We start from the raw sequence: 22,630 nt of genomic DNA, 5'->3' as shown, positions 1-22,630 counted from the left end.
CAAAGAAGTCACTGGTTTAGGGCTTCAACATATGAATTTCAGCGTGGAGACTCAATTCTGTCCATAACTGATACCTTTTTTAAAGCCTCAGTCTATCAAAAACACATTCTAATACCTCTTCAGTTGTTTCTCTTTCTAGATCTGGGAGACTATTAGCTGTCCACTAATAAATTCTCTCCTTTCTTGAGCATTTTCATCAATCTCTACCTTTCCAAAGTTTATTGCTTACATAATTAATATCATGACCTTATTGGATTTCTGGCTGATACTGTTCTCATTAATAAAATAATCATTGTCCAACAGTTATTATTTTACAATTTTTATAATATTCCATGTGCATTGTAACAGTGTACTCTAGTAATGCTTTATTTATTCCTATCTTTAGCAAGGAAGTATATGGAATTCAAAGTTTTGAGTGGCTCATCCAGTATTTTTATCTTATTAGTAGTTGTTTTATCTTATAAAACAACTAAGTAAGTAGTTTTATCTTATTTTTGTAGTTGGCCTAATTGCCAGACTAGCAGTCTTTCTTCGATATCATAGGGAGAGCAATTCAGTTCGGATCAGCTCAGCCAATATGTACAAGAAATGTTCTTTTTTGTTTTTCCCTTTTCTCCCTTTATTTCTTGTCATTTATTAAATTTCTACTGTGTTCCAGGTAGTCTGTTAGATGTTGGTGATGCAAAAGCTAATAATCTACTTGGCCCACACCGTTGAAGCGTTTATTGTAGTGAAAATGTATCTGGGGATGGGGGTATAGGGATGGGGAGAGAGAATTATAAACTATTAAGTATAATATAATGTTGTAGGAGCAACCCTCTCTATCCCTAGAATACAAACAAAAAATTTATAAGAACCAGAATAAAAATATATCTGTACTCACATGATATATATGTGATTTCTTCAGTTTCTGGAAACTTGAAGGCAAAACTGTGTATCTTCCTAAGTACACCTCCAGTGTGATGTTCTAGTCCTAGTTGACTCACAATAATTCCCATTTTCTCAGTAAAATTTTTATCTCATGTCCTAGATTTTAGGAAGTTTTACATTTGAACTAGGAAAACAGATACCCTGAATAACAGTGTTTCTCTACCCAACTTGAACCCCACTCCCCACTATAAGACTGGCTTATCAGTCTATTTCCTAAGATTTTTTTCCCCCAAACTTTTTGTGAAACCTTTCAGAGACTGTCGTAAGGAGGCAAGAGTAATGTTAGATTTGTTCTAGATTTTTTTTTGCTTTAAAGGCAAGCAGTTCTCTTTTTTTTTTCTGTTTTGTATATTAGCTTTTAAAAGTTTTACTGCCCACCACATATCCATTAGGATGGTTTCTATCACATAAACATGAAATACCAAGTGTTGGCAAGGATGTAGAGAAATTGGGAACCTTTATACTGTTTGTGGGAATGTACAATTGTGTAGCCACTGTGGAAACAGTGTGGCTATTTCTCAGACAATTACAAAAGAATTACTATCTGATCCAGCGATTTCACTTCTGAGTATGTTATGGACTGAATGTTTGTGTCCACATATTGAAGCCCTAACACCCAATATGATCGTATTTGGAGATGAGGCCTTTGAGAGGGCTACTATGGCTAAATGAGATCATGAGGGATCCCCTTATAAGAAGAGACACCACAAAGCTTGCTCTTTCTTTGTGTCTCTCCCTCTCCCCCTTTTCCTCCCTTCCTCTCTACCACATGAGGATAGAGTGTTCTCACTAGGGTCTGAACCAACTACACCTTGATCTTGGATTTCTCAAACTCCAGACTGTTCGGAATAAATTTTCTATTGCTTTAAGTGATCCAGTTTATGATATTTTGTATGGCAGCCTAAGCAGACTAAGACAGGTTACATACTCAAAAGAATTAAAAGCAGTATTATTCACAATAGCCCAAAGTGTTCTTCAGTGGATGAATGAATAAACAAAATATGTGTGTGTGTGTGTGTGTGTGTGTGTGTGTACACATATACCCATATATGTATGTATACAGTATACAGACACAATGGAATATTATTCAGCCTTAGAAAGGAAAAAAATTCTGACATACTACAGCCCTGTAAGAATCTTGAAGGCATTAATGCTAAGTGAAATAAGCTAGTCATGAAGTACTTAGTCAAATTCATAGAGCTGGAAAGTAAAAGGGTGGTTGCCAGGGGGTGGCAGGAAGGGGAAATGCAGAATTACTGCCTAATGGGTAGAGTTTCAGTTTTACAAGATGAAAAGAGTTCTAGAAATCGATAGTAGTGATGGTTGTAAACAATGTGATTGTACTTAATGCCATTGTACTCATATAATTAAAAATGATTAAAAAGGTAAATGTTGTGTTATGTCTGTCTTAGCACAATAAAAAATAAAAAATAGATTCTAGAAATGCTTCAGTAGGGAATGATATCAGCCTGATGCATTTATAGATTTCATTTGCTTATTCAGCAATCAGAGAGGCAACATAATGAGAGTATGGGCTTGATCTTGGGATCCTGATAGTCCATTAGAACTGGGTTTAAGTTCAATCTTTGTCACTTTACTGGCTGATCAATTTAGTCAACTTTTTGGGGCCTTTCATATTTAAATGTGGGGTTAAAAGCTTACCTCAGATGGAAGTTGTAAGGATTAAAGAGATAATGAATGTTAAAAAAAATTATAGTACTTTCAAAGGAAAGTTTGGAAACCACTAGGGTTGAAGGTCATGGCCCCCCCCCCCCCCATTTTTTTCTGAGTTTTCTTTATTTTAACAAAACCACATTTACCCATTCATGGACAGTACAACCAGGTTTGTGGCTCTCATCCACTTAAAAATATTTACTAGTATTTCAATCTAGCCCTCAGTTGAACATCTTGTTTAACTTTTAAGTTCTTCTAATATTTTGAGAGTACTTTTCCTTTCCATCTGATTGATGAGCCAACTACATAACTGCCAAATTGTAATTTATGACTAGGATAACCACACAGTTTGAAAAATATTCTTTTAGAAGGAGAATTTCTCAGATTTTTCATTGGCAGTAATTAACAGGAAGAACTGATTCCATTGTACGTAAAGCAGATTGTGCATTGTACATTGAGCATCTGCTATGTTTTAGTCATTGTGTTAGGTAATAACTGGTAACCTAAGCTGTCCTGTCTAAATTTTGAGTAAAGTCTGAAAAAAGTATTTAGAGCCTTAGAGGCAACAATCCTAAAATAGCCTTGGTTGTATCTAATGTGGTGAATGAATGAGGACATTGAAATTGGCTTAAAGCTGTCCAAAAAGTCTAGGCAAATACAATAGAAAGGAGTTGACAGGGATAGCCCACCAGGGATGGTACTGGGTTTTGTTAATGTTAATGTGTTTGATTGGATGTTTTGGAGTCATTCTCTTCTTTTCTTATTCATTTGAATTATCCTTCACCCCAGAAAACAACTGGATTACAGCTTTCCTCTATTACTCTAATTACTGAAAATTTTATCCAAATATTGGACAAAAATATTAGTGCAATAGAAGTATACTAGTTGAGTGTCTGTGAACTGTATATCTAAAATAGAACAAGATCCATAATAAGAATTCAGTCATCATTCAAGTATTCATATAAAATTTAATTCTATAAATTTTGTTGCTATATACCATGTGTAATATGTGTTTTCTGTAATATATATTTAAAAAATATTAAATTCTTATAGAAAGATAAGAAAAACAAACAGGATGGATGAAATTCATAGATAGTAAATGGGTAGCTTATAAGAATTAGGCAAAACTCACAGGATATTATAAGTATATATAATAAATAAGCAACTAGTTTGAGAAACAGGCAAACTTGACAAGATGTGTTAAATATTAATAGCAAGTAAGTGTGTAACCTTTAAGACTGCTAAAGATAGCATAAAGAAAAACTGTTGTAACAAACAAGATTATTACTCATAGATAGAACAGAATGGAAAGATCATATCATGATCATGTACCACTGGGCTGACAGTTACATCACCTTCAAATAGATCACTCATTAGTAACAGTATGTTCTAATTCTGGCCCCACATGCACTGTACCCAGTAAAGGAAATTAAAACCATGACTATTCAGCAAGCTATTTTCCAAGCTTTAACATCCTTGCTTTTGAATCTCTCCCAGAAAGCAAGTGAGTACACTTCTTTGTTCCTAAGCACTAGTTATGTGCCCCCTTTCTCATATTGTGACCCTATTTTCATTACCACACCATCATTATCAGGAAAAGTTGATGAGGTGGAGAAGAGGCAGGACATTTGAACATTCAAGTAGCATGGTCCTTATAGTACTTGATTGCACCCTAAAGTATTAACTTACCCAGCTCTTTCCTTTGCTTCTTGCTGTGTCTTAAGTGGATAAATCTGTGATTTCATATCTTAATTTGGTTGGTAGGCCCTTTCTGTTCTGTGACCTCTAGGATAGCTTGCTTGCTTATGTACATGGAGGCTAACAGGGCTTCAAGGTAATTCCCCCATACCACACCAGGATTAGATAGGTTTCTCCTTGTTCAGTAATTTAACAATAACTACATGGTAGCTATGGAAAAATATGGAGAGATATTGAAAGGGAACATTATTTGAAAAAGTTATCATCTCTATGAAATATGAACTGAAACTAATACGGAAAGTAAAGGTCAACACTTTACAATGTAAAGCTAATTCTATCAGATCTTACCAACAATCATACTTTGATATATTAAGTGATGTGGCAAATTATGTCAGCAAGAATTGTTCCCATTAGCTCGTAGATATTTTTGTTTTGTTCTTTTTAATGAAACCACAGGCAACATAAAATAAAATATTGTGGATATCACATCCAAATACAATTCTAAACTCTTTTTCATCTGCATATTTGACAGAGTACAAATTTAAATTTTGGCAAATTCCATTCAGTGTAAACTTCTTAATGAAATAAAAAGCTATTATCTGCTAAATATCCTGCACACCTTATATACCACAGTGCGGAAAGGGGGTGTGATCTGCTTACCTGTGATATTGATGCTTTCCTAGTGAACGTTTTGGTCACTTTTCAATTTTATCAAAATGTATAGATGTACTTAATGTGATTTTTTTACTTTAAAGATATGGAGGGAGATAGCCTTCTTGGGCATGTGCCTAAACAATGGCTATAGTTGTTGCTGGACTTAGCTAAGATGTTGGCAGTAAGATATTTTTTAAACGTGAGACAAGAAGAATGTCTTTGTCTCATTTGGTAATACATAAAAGATGAAAATGGAGAAAAAGATTACAGTAAAACAAATTTATATGCCATTTCTTCTAAAGTATCGATGACATACATACAACAAACAAATGACTCATTTCTTTGTGTAATATGATTGCTTTATAACTTAAGTGGGGGGAAAGGTTATCACAAAAGGGCAGGCAAGTTAAATAAAACTTTCTCAATTTCTTTACTAGAATTGTAACTTATTTGGAATCCAATTTTGACAGCACAAGTTGAAATTACTAAGGTGCTTCAGAGTGTTTTGAAATGATATTTATTTTAGAGATGGATAGCATATATAATGAATCTATAAACAGAATCTATAAACATGATTGATAAAAAATTGGATACCAAAACAAGCATTTAGATTCATGTTAGATGGTTATTTTGTAGAGCTAGAAACTAATTCTTATATATCTAAATACCAGCTGTTGCTAATAAGTAAAATCCTAAGTATTCCGTGCTTAAATGCTTTGGTTGGAACAAGACTTAGCTTGATGTCATCACATTTGGAGTAAAAGCAAGAATGTAGACTTGATAAGAGCAGAGCTGTAAGTACAAGTGAAATGTACATTTAACTATATTATTTTACCACACATAAAAGAAGGATGTCCTAATGGGTCTAGTCCTAATGGTAATAGTTCAGAGAAATAGTATTGGAAAAGAATCACAAAGAGTAAAAATATTATATTATTTTAAGGGACAAAAAGAAAAATGTTATTTTTTACTAACCATTGGTAATATCTGTTTAATCCAATTGTACTTACTCTTCTTTTCAAAAATCTTACATTTATATATCTTTAGAATGCACATATGGCCTATAAAATTTAAATATCCAATAAAGAGTTAAGTAAAGTTCAAATAAGTTGCTGTATGCTGTATGTATTGTAACAAAAGAAACATTAATAACAATTGTTATATTTTCTCATACTTATTTAATTAGTCCTACTTTTCATTATTAATAATTACCACTATTAATGGTTTCTATTGTTTTGTTCAAATAATAGCATTTATGTAACAGAAAAATAAATAATACAGAATCTATATATATAAAAGCCTAAGTGACAGTTACAACCAGTTGACTGGTTGCTATGACAACACACTGACCACCAGGGGCAGATGCTCAACACAGGAGCTACTCCCTGGTGGTCAGTGCACTCCCACATCCCTCCCCCTGGCTGGCCCCGATAGGCCCTAGTCGGGATTGGGTGAGACAGCCCCCATCATCCCCAATTGCCAGCCAGGCCGAGGGACCCCACCCGTGCATGAATTCGGTGTTGAGCCCAGCTGGCGTGCTTAGTGGTTGAGCATCGATCTATGAACCAGGAGGTGGCAGTTCAATTCCCAGTCAGGGCACATGCCCAGGTTGTGGGCTCGATCCCAATAGGGAGCATGCAGGAGGCACCTGATCAATGATTTTCTCTTCTTATCATTGATGTTTCTCTCTCTCTCTCTCTCTCTCTCTCTCTCTCTCTCTCTCTCTCTCTCTCTCTTCCTCTCAGAAATCAATAAAAATACATTAAAAAAGAAAAAGAATCGGTGTTGAGGTGTTAAGTGTATAAAGATGGCATACCATTGCTGTAAATATGAACATTTACAATAATATATTTCCTTAAATAAATCAGATTGCTTTCCAGTTCTGTAATAATAGTATTTATTCATATTTATTGACAACTAGGGGTTTAAGTTTTATGTAACATTTGTCAAATTAAAAATTCAACTTAAATCAAATGAAATGTTCATCAGATAGATTTAACAGTGGTTCTCAACCTTCTGGCCCTTTAAATACAGTTCCTCATGGTGTGACCCCCAACCATAAAATTATTTTTGTTTCTACTTCATAACTGTAATTTTGCTACTGTTACGAATTGTAATGTAAATATCTCATATCCAGGATGATCTTAGGCAACCCCTGTGAAAGTGTCCTTTGACCCCCAAAGGGGTCGCGACCCACAGGTTGAGAACCGCTGGATTAACATAATTAGTATAATAAACTAATATTTGAGAAATTCCAGATATTTAAATATATTGGGTAACCATAAAGTAACATATTTGTGAAGCATTTATATAAATATGTCATGTGCCTTAAATAATGAAAAATTTTAAAACTTTAAGTATATAGACTAGTACTTATTTAAATTATTTTAAATGGGTCATTTTCCCTTCTCAAAACTTACAGATGCAACCCTACCCTGAGGAAAATTTTACTAAATGTGAAAGATAATAGTCACTAATAATATAGCCAGTGCTACATTTTTTTAAAAGCAGTTACTATCAATTCTTAACCATTTCCTTTATGCCCCTAAGGGATGAATCTTAATTTTATAGCAGCACTGGCTACAAGTAATGTACAGGATTTGGGACAATGTACAAAGCTTCTGATTTGACAAGAGCTTATACTTTTGGAGAGACTGAGTAGCAGGTAGAGAAGCAAACTTTGCTCTTGGACTCTGACACTTAATTAAACCTGACATCTAAGAAGCAGTGGCAGATTTATACTTTACCATCATATTGGAATCAGTAGGACTCCTTACATTTTTTATTCATTTTAATTGTTAAACAAAACACATTAGAAAATTGAAAAATAAAGGGGAAAATGACAATCTCATTTTTGTTTTCTTCCAGTAGTATTTGAGTAAATGTGCATATTTACATAGTTCTAGAATTTTATTTTTATTTATTTAAATTTATTGGGGTGACATTGATTAATAAGATTACATAGGTTTCAAGTGTACATTTTTAAATACATATTCTGTATATTGCATTGTGTGCTCACTACCCAAAGTCAAATCATCTTCCATCACCATATACTTGGCCCCTTTTACTACCCCTCACATTCTTCTCTCTGGTAACTACCATGCTGTTGTCTGTGTCTATGAGTTTCAGTTTTATATCCTACATAGGAATGAAATCATATGGTTCTTAGCTTTTTCTGACTGACTTATTTTGCTTAGCACAATTTTCTCAAGGTCCATCCATGTCCCAAATGGTATTATTTCATCTTTTCTTATAGCTGAGTAGTATTCCATTGTATTTATGTACCACATCTTCTTTAATCATTTATCAAAGGACACTTTGGTAGTTTCCATGTCTTAGTCACTGTGAATAATGCTGCAATGAACATGGTGTGGAGGTGCATATATCTTCACAAATAAATGTTTTAAATTTTTCGGGTAAATACCTAAAAAAGGGATTCCTTGGTCATATGGTAACTCTATTCTTAATTTTTTGAGGAACCTCCATACTGTTTTCCATGGTGGCTATACCAGTTTACATTCCCACCAGCAGTGAATGAGGTTTCCTTTTTTCCACCACGTCTCCAACACTGGTTATTATTTGTCTTGTTGATAATAGCCATTCTACCAGGTGTGAGGTGATATCTCATTGTAGCTGTGATTTGCATTTCCCTAATTGCTAGTGAAGTTGAGCATCTTTTCATATATCTGTTGGCCTTCTTGGGAGAAGTGTTTGTTCAGGTTGTCTGTCCATTATTTTTATTTTTATTTCTTATTGGGAGAAGTGTTTGTTCAGGTCCTCTGTCCATTATTTTACTGGATTTTTTTGTTTGTTTGTTGTTGAGTTGTATGAGTTCTTTATATAATTTGGATATTAACCCCTTGTTGGAGCTGTCGTTTACAAAATAGCTTTTCCCATTCAGTTGGTTGCATTTTCATTTTGTTGGTGAACTCGTTTGCTGTGCAGAAGCTTTTTAGTTTGATATAACCCCATTCATTTATTTTTGCCCTTACTTCCCGGAACTGCCTTTGGGGTCAAATTCATAAAATCTTCTCTAAGTCCAAGATCCATAAATTTAGTACCTATATTTTTTTATATGCAACTTATTGTTTCAGATCTTATATTTAGGTCGTTCATTAATTTTGAATTAATTTTTGTACATGGAGACAAACTAGTCTAGTTTCATTCTTTTGCATGTGGCTTTCCAATTTTCACAGCGCCATTAATTTATTTTAAATATGTTTTTATTTATTTTAATATATTTTTATTGATTTCAGAGAGGAAGAGAGAGAAATATCAATGATGAGAGAGAGTCATTGGTCAGTTGCCTCCTGTATGCCCCCCATTAGAGATTAGGCCCACAACCTAGACATGTGCCCTGACTGGGAATGGAACCCTAACCTTCAGGTTCATAGGTTGATACTCAACCGCTGAACCACACCAGCCAGGCTGTGTGGTTTTTACTGATTTTAAAGAGAGATGGAGAAACAGAAACATTAATGTGAAAGGGAAACATTGATCGGTTGCCTTCCATTATACATGTCCACCAGGATCAAACTTGCAACCTGATTATGTGCTCTGACTGGAAATCGAAACAGTGACCCCTTGTTGCATGGGATGATGCTCAGCTGAGTCACACACCATCTAGGGCCCCAGCACCATTTCCTGAAGAGGCTTTCTTTTCTCCATCCTAAGTTTTTGGCTCCTTTGTAAAAAAATTATTTGCCCAAACACATGTGGTTTTATTTCTGGGCTCTCAGTTTTGTTCCATTGGTATGTGTGTCTGTGTTTCATACCATGCTGTTTTGATTATCGTTGCTCAGTCATGTAGTTTGAAGTCAGGTAGTGTGATAGATCCAGCTTTTTTTGTTTTTTTCTTGAGTATTGCTTTCACTATTTGGGGTCTTTTGTGGTTTCATACAAATCTGATAAGTTTTTGTTCTAGTTCTTTAAAAAATGTCATTGAGATCTTGATGGGGATTGCATTAAACCTCTAAATATGGGTAATATGGATATTTTAGTTGTGTTGATTCTTCCATGAACACGAAATATCTTTATTTTATTGTGTCTTTTTCAGTCACTTTTAATAATGCTTTAAAATTTTTACTATGTGGGTCCTTCACATCCTTTATTAAGTTTATGCCTAGATATTTTATTCTTTTTGTTCCACTTATAAAAGGAACTTTTTCATTTCTTTTTCTGAAATTTTGTTGTGAGTATATAGGAATGCAGTGGATTTTTCTTTGTTGATTTTGTATCCTGCAACTTTATTTCTTTATTGTTTCTAATAGCTTTTCTATATAAAAATTCTGTCATCTGCAAAAAGTGACAATTTTTACTTCATTCCCAATTTGGATGCCTTTTATTTCTTTCTCTTGCCTGATTGCTCTAGCTAGGACTTCTAGTACTATGTTGAGTAAGAGTGGTGAGAATGGACATCCTTGTCTTGTTCCTGATTTTAGAAGAAAAGCTTTCAGTTTTTCTTCATTGAGTATGATATTAGTTGAGGGTTTGTCATATATGGCCTTTATTATGTTGAGGTACTTTCATTCTATACCTATCTTATTGAGTGTTTTAATCATAAATGGATGTTGTATCTTATCAACATAGAACTTAACATTTTGCTGCTTTTTTTTTTTTTTAAGTAAATTCAGTTTGCATCATGTAGTTTTACAGATCCACCAAAACACAGTCTTAGGGAAAATAATGTAAAAATAGTATTCCAAATAAAGGGAAATGGACTAAGGATAGTATATTTCTTGAGCACTTGGGTGTGGTGCTCAGTTCTGGGAACCATATATTTTAGAATATATGACTTTGGGCAACTTCGTTTAGTCTTCCTGTGCTTCAGTTTGCTCATTTGTACACTTGTGGGAGTGTGAGGGTAAAGTGTAAAATAAAGATATGATAGTATGCACTAGTAGGTAAAGTGCTGGCACATAAAAGTGTTATGACAATGTTATTGGGTTTCAGTGTGATAATTAGCATCATTAAAATTGTGATTTAATTTCTTAGTATTTTAATGAAATTTTTATATGAAGTAGGTGATGCGCATTGCTAAATTGCACTGGCCAATTCCAGTTTCAAAATAGTCCTGTATTTGGATTCCCAAACACTTCTAAAGTTATTTTTAGTTGTATATTTATGAAATTGCTGCTCTGCCTACTGTGTCTTCTCAGAAGCACAGAATTATGGTTGGATTTTAGATATCAGCATATGTTCATTTTGTATTGTCATTTCATACAACTTAAATCTCCCAGTACTCTTCATCATCCTTTTGATTAAAGATGAAAGTATGTCTACCACAGAATTGAGTGAATCTTTTGATTTAATATTATAAAAATATTTTTGTTTTTCAAAATGTAACACACACATTTTTGTTAAAGTATGCCCACAAGTTCTTGGACATTTCTTTATTTAAAAGGTGGAGTCTAATTTCCCTGCTCTTGAAAATGGGTCAAACTTAGTGACTTGCTTCTAACAAATAGAATGTGTGGCAATGATGGTATGCTGTTTCTGAGGCTAGATCATAAAAGGCATTGTTGCTTCCACACAGTTGTCTTCTGGAACACCTGTAATGGGAACATCTACTGCTGTGTCATAAGGACAGTCAGCCTAGGGAGAGCCCCAAGTGTGGAAGAACTAAAGCTTCCCGCCATCCCAGCTACAAAAATGCTAGTCATGTGCAGGAGCCAGCTTCAATCAAATCTTCAGATGATTGGAGCCCTGGTCAACTTACTCACTGCAACCTAACCTGGCTCATAAAATCTGCCAGATTATGTTTCTTGTTTTAAACCACTATGTTTGGCAGCAACAGATAATTAATATGCACTGAGTCCAGAATTTTCAATGTACCAGAGAGTATATAGTGAAAAGTCTGGATTTTTTTCCTGTGCCTATATTCCACTTGCCCAGTTTCTTTTTTTAATTTAAATTTTTTTATTGTTGACACTGTTGCAGATGTCCCTCATTTTTTCCCCTTTGCCCACCTCCACCCAGTCCCCTTCCCACCATCCCCACCTCTGGCCCTCCCCACACTGTTGTCTGTGTCCATGCGCCATGCATGTATATTCTTTAGCCCATCCCTTCACCTTCCTTTATCCAGTCCCTCTAACCCCCCTTCCCTCTGACATTTGTCAGTCTCTTCCATGTATCCATGCCTCTGATACTATTTTGTTCATCAGTTTATTTTGTTCATTAGATTCCTCATATTAGTGAAATCATATGGTATTTGTCTTTCTCTGACTGGCTTATTTTGCTTAGTATAATAATCTCCATGTTCACCTATAGGGTTCTTTTTTACAGTGCATATGGTATAAATGTACCACAGTTTTTTTATCCACTCATCTACTGATGGGCACTTGTGCTGTTTCTAGATCTTGGCTATTATAAATAATTTGGCTGTGAACATATTTTTTCTGATTTGCCAAGTTCATTTTATTAGATGTGATTCCTGTAATGGGTTTCTTGTGCATGCTTTCAGAAATACTCTATCCCTTTACAACTCTATCCCTTTATGTGCATATATATATGCATATCCTATCTAATAATAGACAAACATGGTAATTGATTGTACCATCACTACGCCTCCCATTGGCTAATCAGCAAGATATGCAAATTAACCCAACCAAGATGGCGGTCGGCAGCCACACAGCTGAAGCGAGCAGGAGGCTTGCTTGCTCCAGTGATGGAGGAAGCCAAGGTTCCCCGCCTGCTGCGGCCTGGCTCTGAGCTCCAAAAGCAACAAAGTTTCAATTACAGAAGCTAAACAAACCCCAGATACCTGCTTTCAGCAGGCCGTGGCCTCAGAGCTGGAGCGAGCAGGAGCCCGGCTCTCAGCTCCAGTGATGGCAATAAAGTTTCAATTACAGAAGGTAAATAAATCCCAGAATAAAAAAGAAAAAAGAAAAAAAGGAGAGGCTGGGAGCTTCAGTCACCAGCCAGCCTGAAAATGGCCCTCAGTCCCTCACCCAGACTGGCCAGGCACCCCAGTGGGAACCCCCACCCTAAAGGGGGTGTGGCCAGCCTGAAAACAGCCATCAGCCCCTCATCCAGGCTGGCCAGGCACCCCAGTGGGGACCCCTACCCTGAAGGGGGTGTGACCACCTGCAAACAGCCATTAGCCCCTCACCCAGGCTGGCCAGACACCCCATCGGGACCCCCACCCTGATCTAGGACACCCTTCAGGGCAAACCAGCTGGCCACCATCTGTGCATCAGGCCTCTATCCTATATAGTAAAAGGGTAATATGCAAACTGACCCTAACAGCGGAAAGACAGGGAATGACTGGTCACTGTGACACACACTGACCACCAGGGGACAGACGCTCAATGCAGGAGCTGCCCTCTGGTGGTCAGTGCGCTCCCACATGGGGGAGCTCTGCTTAGCCACAAGCCAGGCTAATGGCTGCCAGTATAGCGGTGGTGGTGGGAGCCTCTCCTGCCTCCTCAGCAGCGCTAAGGATGTCCGACTGCAGCTTAGGTCTGCTCCCCGCTGGCAAGTGGACATCCCCAGAGGGTTGCTGGGCTGCCAGAGGGATGTCTGATTGCCAGCTTAGGCCCAATCCCCCCAGGGAGCAGGCCTAAGCCAGCAGGTGGTCATCCCCCGAGGGGTCCCAGACTGCGAGAGGGCACAGGCCAGGCTGAGGGATCCCCCACCCCCCGAGTGCCCAAATTTTTGTGCACCGGGCCTCTAGTATATATATATATGTGTGTATTAATATATGTTTTGTGTATACATATGTTACTCTAATATGCACAGTTTTATATCTTGTATTTATTATATTGTGGAGATTGTTCCATATCAATACAAAATTGATCTGGCTAATTCTTTTTCATGGTTATAATAGTCCATTCTATGACAATATTGTTTGTTTAATGAGTCCCCTAGTTTTGGACATTTAGATGGCTTACAAAGTTGTTTCAGTGATTATTTTAATATACATGTTATTTTTTGTCTGTGTAAATGTATCTTTATAATTTATTACTAGAAATAGAATTGCTGGCTCAAGGAGCACAGGCATGGCAAATTTTTATAGACGTTTCCAAATTTGTTCACATAAACATTTTACCAATTTTTATTTCCACCAGAACTAATGAATGCAGTTGCTTAAATATATTCTCACTAATTTAGATATCCAGTGTCCTTTACCAATATGAAATGTAAGAAATAATATCTCATTTAAAGTTTACATTTACATTTCCCTGGAGGCATACATTTCCCTGGAGGCAATAGAATTACTGGGATTAAGTGAACTATTTTCCATTAGAAACAAATTGCCAAATTAGCTAAAAAGAGATAGAAGATCTGAATGGGATAATGCTCATACAAGAAATAGAACATCTTATCAAATGGCTTCCTCTCCTCAAGAATAATAGATAGTCCTAGATGACTGCACTGGGAAAATACTCCAAACCTATGAAGAGCAGATAATTCTAAGTCATTCAGCATCATAGAAGAATAAAAACTTCTTTTTTTTTTTTTTTTCAAAGTGGTCTCACATTGATACCATAACCCAACAACGGTAGCAGAAAGAAAAATATATAAGCAAGCATAAAACAAATAGGAAAAGTATAGAGTAATACTATTCAGGACTATTGTAAAAATCCCAGATAAAATATTTGGTAATAGAATCTAGTACCACTTTAATAATAATTAGTGACAGAGTTGGGAAGTACGGTTAATTCTGAGAATGCAAAGATAGTTCAATATTATAAAATCTATTATTTTGGTCACCTACCAATAAAACAAGAGACAAATAGGATCTTCACTGAAGATGCCAAAAAACCATCCATTCATGATAATATAGATATATATTTCCTTTAACATGATAGAACCTATTTCTCCAATGCCAGCATCATATTTTATTGATAAAATATGGAAATAAAATAACACTATCTTTGTTGATTCTGTTGTGGAAAATCTCAGTAGAATGAAGTGAAAACTGTTATAAACAAACTATAAATTAGCTGGATTTTAAATTAAAATATTGAGGCACTTAACTTAATAGACTAACCATAAACCTCATTTACATTAAAAAACCAAAAGATAAAATACCTTTTGGACAGATAATTGTTTTTATTCCTGTTTTCTGTAATCTCTGCCCTCTACCCACATTTATATTTTCTGTTTCTATTTAAACTTTTTTTTTATCTTCCTCTTGTTTTTATTTTTCTGTTGTCTTTCTTTATTCTCCCATTGCCATGTAATTTAATATATTCATTGTTTTGAGCTATCATAATAATAATAATAATAATAATACCAGAAACATTATAGATCACAACATTACAATGAATACAGAAAATACAGCTTATTTTACATATTAATATTGTAGCTTAAATTGCAAAGTACAAAAATAAGCTACTTTTTGGCTTACTTGGGCTTTATACAGATGCAGGAAAATGCTTAAAATTTAATTTTATATACCACAATGTGTTTTAAACAATATAAGAATCATGCTTCTAGATTTAAAAACCACTCTTGATTTTTTTCACAATATGATACTCTTTTTTTTTTTTAGTATATTTTATTGATTTTTTACAGAGAAGGAGGGAGAGGGATAGAGAGTTAGAAACATCAATGAGAGAGAAACATCGATCAGCTGCCCCCTGCACACCTCCTACTGGGGATGTGCCTGCAATCCAGGTACATGCCCTTGACTGGAATCGAACCTGGGACCTTTCAGTCTGCAGGCCGATGCTCTATCCACTGAGCCAAACCAGTTAGGGCATAATATGATACTCTTAAATAAATAGAGTGATAAATGATTATACAAGTCATTTTACTTCAATTGAAATAGCAAGGCCAGCATAATTTGTTTCCCAGAAGAATAACAAAATAAAAATCTTGGCAATTCTGTATAATGTTGACTTATATTTTGATCTCTTTAACTTCAAATCGTTTGTTGCCATTAGCTGGGTCATATTTTTTGTTTTGCTTTGATAGTAATTTTGCTAATGTAAAAACCCCTGTACAATGTGATTAGTAATGCTGTAGTCCATTAACCTGATGCTGTCTTAAAAATTATTGATAACAATATAAGATGAGGGGTGTGCGTAGTTATGAAAGGTCCTCCTAACATTATATATCTTTTTATTTAAGTACAGTGTATACTGATGTTGCTTCTATCACCATTTTTTTTTTTAATGGCATAGCACAAAGAACTGTATTATGATGGTGAGACTATGAAAAGGTAAATTTATGGTTAGTTTCCAGATCTGTTTTAGAGTTTATTGCCATCTGGTCTCTTTGGAGACTATTATAATTATCCATGGGAATGTTTTCAGCACACACAAAAAAGCATGGTTTGTGTATTGGCAGAAAGTAAAAAATACCAGTGGTTTAAACCATATGTAGTTTTCTTAGAGTTAGGAAGGGAAATGAACTGAAGAACTAATTGAGAATCAACAGTAGTGATGTGGTTTTTCTCAATTTTGTCAGAATCTGTTCATAATGAACAAAATATTGCACAACAAGAAAAACTGAGGGTAATAGAAATCCCTCCATTTGGCATATTTTATTTTCATTTTAATCAGATAAGTCTTGGTGTGAATCTTAGAAACAGAATGAGGAATATATATGTCAAGTTTGAGGACTTTTAGAGACAAAAATATATTCTTATTAAAATAAATCTAGAGTTGGACATTGGAAGAATACAAACATTATTTTAAATAATTTTATGTGTGTCATGGACTTATTTATATTGCCCTTAAGAAGTAGAAGTAGTTCACAATGTTTCTTAAGCTTAAGTTTATTTAATAGTAAAAGGATATAGACAAATATCTTTTCACTTTCCATCCTAAGAATTGGGGAGAGGTCTATAAAAAATGAGATGATACATAAAAAATTGAAATCACCTATTTTTATTCAGCTGTTTTAAAAGCAAAATGCCTGGAAGGCTGGGAGTTTACAGGAAATTTAAATTTGTGATTGAGTATAAGAAATGCATTTGTGGTTTAAAAAGAAATACCAGCATGTCACATTAAAGTTATGGTATATACAGTATTGTAAAGTTAGCAGGAAAATGTATTACATCAGGGGATATGTTGCACTTTAGAGAGCTAGTGTGGGGATGGGAATGAAGGATAACCCCATGGAAGGCATGAGCATTAATAATCCAGTCAGAAAGGAAGAATTTTGCTGTCTCCCATGTAACATAAAACAGATGTTACAGTCTATTAAAAACCTTCTTAACTAAAATGAATGTTTACATCACTGGTCAATGGGAGAAACATGAACAATGGCAATTTAATGATTTTGAAAATTTATTCTGCTTGTCAGTTAATACTGGTAGTAGGGAGGGTGAAGGGAAGCTTGCCAATTTTTATTATATTTTTTTGATATCTTAATTTAGAAAGCTGAAAGGCAACAGTAAACTATATTAAGTTTTATTTATTATGTTTTACAAATTTAATGTTTTCTTTCTCAAAAGTTGAAAAAAGAAAAACCTCACAAACAAAATGATATTTGGAAACTGTGAGTCCTGGTTTAAGTATATCTTAAAGTATAATTAGTTAACTTTAAATGAATGCTAGAAACATTGTTAAGTGATTGGCAACTGAAAATAGACATGCAGAAAGGGCCACTGGGGATGTTAACACAAGGTCCTAAATATCTTTTCTTTTTTTTTTTAACATATTTTTATTGATTTCAGAGAGGAAGGGAGAGAGGAAGAGAGAGATAGAAACATCAGTGATGAGAGAGATCCATTGATCGGCTGCCTCCTGCACGCCCCCCACCAGGGATTGAGCTCCCAACCCAGGCATGTGCCCAGACTAGGGATCTCCTGGTTCAAAGGCCAATGTTCAACCACTGAGCCAAGCTGGTTAGGCTCTTTTTCTTTGAAGATTTACTTTTTTCAGTATTTTTTCCATTAAAAGATTTAAGTATCATTTACGTACAGTTAAATTGACCCTTTGAATGTATAGTTCTGTAAGATATGACATGCACACAGTCATTTAACCAATAGTAGAAACAAACTAGAATAGTTCCATCACCCCAAAACTTCCCCACGCCCCTTTGGCATTAGCCTTTCCCCCACCTTAGCTCCTAGCCATCACTGCTGTGTTTTTGTTGGCAGAGACAGTCCTCCTTGCTTGATGTGCCAAGACTGTAAGGCTTCTGAGTGTTCTTTTTCCTGGGACATTTCCGCGTGTTATTTATATAGCTTAAGATATGAGGTAACTGCCTCTACCAAGATAAAAAGCACACTTTGTTACTGTTTGCTATAAAATTTGTGGATTCCCTAAGTTTGATGTTCCTCACCTGCCAATGTAAACCCAGTACATACATAGCATCTAAGTGAACCGTATCATCTCACCTCCATAGGACGTGGGGCAAAGGGAACGCGTACAACTATGCTTATGTTCTTGCGCCTTGCCATGAGTAATAAACTCTTTGACCCAGGAGTCTCGTGTCTTCTGTCCTCATCCATGAATTAGTAACAGACTTTTGTTGTTAGATTTTAAACAGAGTAATATCAAATCCCACATGTTCTAGTTTTCTGTCTTTATTATTTTGTCTTTTCTTGTGGTTCACATTGAGGAATCTAGCACCTGGCCAAAAATCTATGTGTGATTTTTTTTTTTTTTTTGTCCAAAGGTTTACTGGGTGGTCTTTATGTGGGAAAGGTGTCTTCCCTACACCAGGGTTGGTGCAAAGCCAAGGCATTTCAGTCTCTGAAAGGAGTTGCAGTCAAGCACTCAGCCCCCCTGGCCAGCCATGCTTTTACTAAACATATGTATGTTCCTAGCCTAAGCATCTTCATAGCTCTGTCCCTTCTACCTTCCTCTGGATCCAGGGTCAAAAAACTGCAAATTTTTTTTTTGTTGTTGGGGGCTTCCTTGGTGGTGAAATAACCCCTACATCTGTGCTGATCCGCCTGATCTTTGACTATTTATTGTGAGGGACCTTGTGGGGAAATGGAACTGTGGGGAGCTGTCACTTTTTCTAGTTTAGCCTCTTATACTGCCACATTTAAGTGTTGACTGTTACTTTCATTTTGGCTTGTGTTCTTTAAAAAATTGATTTGAAAGAGAGGGAGGGAAGGGGGAAGAGAGAGAGAGAGAGAGAGAGAGAGAGAGAGAGAGAGAGAGAGAGAGAGAGAGAGAGAGAATGTGCCCGACTGAGATTGAACCTGCAACCTTTTTGGTGCACGGATGATGCTACAACCAACTGAGCGACCTGGTCGGAGCCAGTGTAGCTCTTTAATCTAGCTTTTTTTAGTTGCCATAAATGCATATGAAATTCATCCATTTTGTTGTGTATCATTCAGTAGTTTGTTCATTTCATGGCTGAGTAGCACTTCATCATATTGATGTAATGCTGCTGTGTCTATCCATCAACAGTAGAGGGATATTTGGAATATCCAGTCTGGGCTATTATGAATACAGCTGCTATAAATGTTTGTGTGTAAGTTTTTGTATTAAAATACATTTTTATTTCACTAGGATAGGGATTGATGGGTCATGTGGTCAGTGTGTGTTTAACCTCACAAGAAACTGCCCAACTGTTGGCCAAAGTGGCCATGCCATTTTACATTCCCAGCAGCAGTTAGTGAGAGCTTTAGTAGCTCTACATTCTTGTTAGCACTTGGTATTATCAGATTTTGTTATTTATCCATTACAATAGGGGTAGAGTTTGTAGCTCATTATTTTAATTTACACTTTTCTAATGATGTTGAATGTGGGGTGATTTGGGGTTGTTTGTTTTGCTATTTGTAGAGCTTCTTTGGAGAAGTTTGTTCAGATATTTGCTTCTTTGAAAAAATTGAGTTGTTAATTTTCATTATTATTGAGTTTTGAGAATTCTTTATATATTCTGGATACAAATCTTTGATTTTTATCAGACCTGTGACTTGTAAATATTTTCTCCTAGTCTGTTCTTATCTTTTCATTTTCTTAACAGTATCTTTCAATGAGCAGAAGTTCTTAAAAATTTGTTTGTTTTTATTGATTATGTTTTTGGGTGATACCCCAAAACTCTTTGCCTAATCTAGGGTCAGAAAGATTTGATACTGTATTTTTTTCTAGAAATTTATGTTTTACTTTTTATATTTTGAGTTAATTTTTGTGTATGTGGGGTGAGGTATGGAGTAAGGTCTCGCATCCCGCTTTGTCTTTGCATATCCAATTATTCCAGCTAGCTCTCTTTCCTAAAGTCTTAAATTGCTTTAATTGCCTTTGTACTTTTTTCAAAAATCAATTATATGGCTGTATTTCTGTACTCTGTATTCTGTTCCATTGATTTGTATGTTTGTATGCTGTCCTGATTAGTGCAGCTGTACAGTAACCCTTGATGTGTTTTTTCTGTTTTTGTTTTTTTGTGGTCTTTATAATCATGTTAAATTGAATCTGGAAATGAAATTATTACATTTCACAGGTTGAAAAATGTTTACATTTATAATCATAGACATCTATACATTTTCACAATTGAATTTTGATATAATGTACATGTTAGAAATTATGTATCAATATGGAGGAAAGTGCTTTTAATTTACAGTTGAGTTTTGAAATAGTAACTAATATGTAGAAAAAGTAAATAGGTGGAAAAAGGAAAGCTTATACATCTCATTGTCACTACATTTTTCTTTTAAATATTTTTATTTTAATGAGACTGTTGTGGTAGGTGGTTTAAATTAAATAGGTCTTCACAGAGAACCTAGGACAAGGATTTTAGAACAAAAGCCTGTTTAGGAGATGTAGGTAACATGGCCAAGGGTAGCAGGGGCTGATTCAGTGAAGACAGTGCAGCTAATAAAAGTTAAGTCACTACCATTATAAGTTACTGGAGCCTAATTAATCTTTTGGGAAAATTTTGAGAAGAATCAGTATCAAATTAGTCTCAGGATTAACTCAGCATAAGTGTGAATTTATTTCCTGTTATTGGTTGTGGATTGCAGTTCAGCGCTCAGGTTGACATAGCAAGTTTCAGCAGTTCAGAGGAAAAGCCCCCAGGCTTAGAGAGGAAGATACTAGCTCAGCCGTGGGCAAACTACGGCCCCTGGGCTGGATCCAGCCCGTTGGAAATGAATAAAACTAAAAAAAAAGAGACCGTACCCTTTTATGTAATGATGTTTACTTTGAATTTATATTAGTTCACACAAACACTCCATCCATGCTTTTGTTCCGGCCCTCCAGTTCAGTTTAAGAACCCATTGTGGCCTTCCAGTCAAAAAGTTTGCCCACCCCTGCACTAGCTGTTGGTCTAGAGACATACAAACATTGAACCAGACTGTCAAACCTCAGAGGGAAGGCAGGGGGGAAGAGATCAGTCAGTGAACTCATATGTGTATATGCATAACCCATAGACACAGACACTAGGGTGGTAAAGACTTAGGGGAAAGGGGGTGGGAGAGGGGAATGGGGAGAAAAAGGGACATATGTAATACTTTCAACAATAAAGATTTATTTTTAAAAAAGATACTAGCTGATGGAAGTAATCTGGAGCAAGGGGAGAAATGGTTAGGCCCACAGGATATGGGAGGGGCACTGACAACATCTGATGCTCTATGACTTTTAAGTGCCTTTCCTGGATTATCCTAAGTAACTTTAATCAAATGTACACTTGAAACTTATATAATCTTAACCGATAAATTTAATAAAAAATTATTCCAGCTATATTTTTTAAATAAATCAGATATTTTCTATACTTATGCTTATCTCTACTTTTTATTCATAAAGCAGCTTTAACTTTTTGTTTATTTACCCCTGTTGTCATGCTATCTAATTACCTAGATGAGCTTACTAACTGCACACTTGGAAATATTATAGGATATTCCTTCTTTAGATAATGTGTTTTAAAATGTTAAATGAGAAGAGAGGCTATATAAGATGGCATATAAGTCTATAAGTCATTTTCAGTATCTTTAGCCATAAGAGAGATGCAAATTAAAATCACGAGAAAACACTGCACATATATTTGAACAGCTAAAATTTAAAAATGCTGACAATAGCTGGTGAGAATGTGGTATGACTGGATCTCTCATACATTGCTGGCAGGAATGTAAAATGACACAGCCACTCTGAAAAATAGTTTGGCTTTCTCATAACATACATTTTTATATGACTCAGCGATCATTTCTGAATGTTTGTTACAGAGAAGTTAATACTTAAGTTCCTGCAAAAACCTGCTACACAAATATTTATAGCAGCTTTATGATTGCCCTAAATGGGTCGACGCTCTAACCACTGAGAAACGCCAGCCAGGCCATGATTTTTTTTTTTTTTTTTAAATAACAAGCAAGGACTTAAAAAGCTAATTGCATGAAATAAATTTGTAAGCAATTTCCCCTCTTCATAGAATTCCAGGATTACAAATATAAATAAAATAATTTTATTTTTAAAATGATCCACTTTGTAGACTGAATTAGAGGACTCCTGATTTCTTCAGAATTCTGTTCTATAAATTGATATTTTTGGTAGTCATCCATTTCATTGGCATAAACAATCTCTTCTGCCTATACTGTCCTTTTCCTTCATTTGACCAATTTGTACTCATTTTGTATGTCTCAGCTTAAAAGTCACTTTCTTAGGGCGGTCTTACCTCTGACACTCTTCTTTTCCCCAAATCTGGGTTTTGGTGCAACTCTGATCTGCTACTATAGAGGGTTGGATCAGTTTATAGATGTACAAAGTGACCAAATAATGGGCAAGTTAAAAACACAGCTGAAGCAGTGTCATTTGGTATATAAAACTTC

At 35.4% G+C, this 22,630-nt stretch overlaps 1 protein-coding gene across 2 annotated transcripts in view; it reads left to right on the top strand.

Annotated features, from left to right (window-relative positions):
- ADK (adenosine kinase) overlaps positions 1-22,630 on the top strand; it is a 474,216-nt gene that overhangs the window by 177,812 nt on the left and 273,774 nt on the right. The gene's annotated exons all lie outside the window — the stretch shown is intronic.

Source organism: Myotis nattereri (genome assembly GCF_964212035.1).
Source record: "Myotis nattereri genome assembly, chromosome: 13".
In the NCBI taxonomy this organism is placed as follows: Eukaryota; Metazoa; Chordata; class Mammalia; order Chiroptera; family Vespertilionidae; genus Myotis; species Myotis nattereri.
This window is presented reverse-complemented; position numbering and strand designations above follow the sequence as displayed.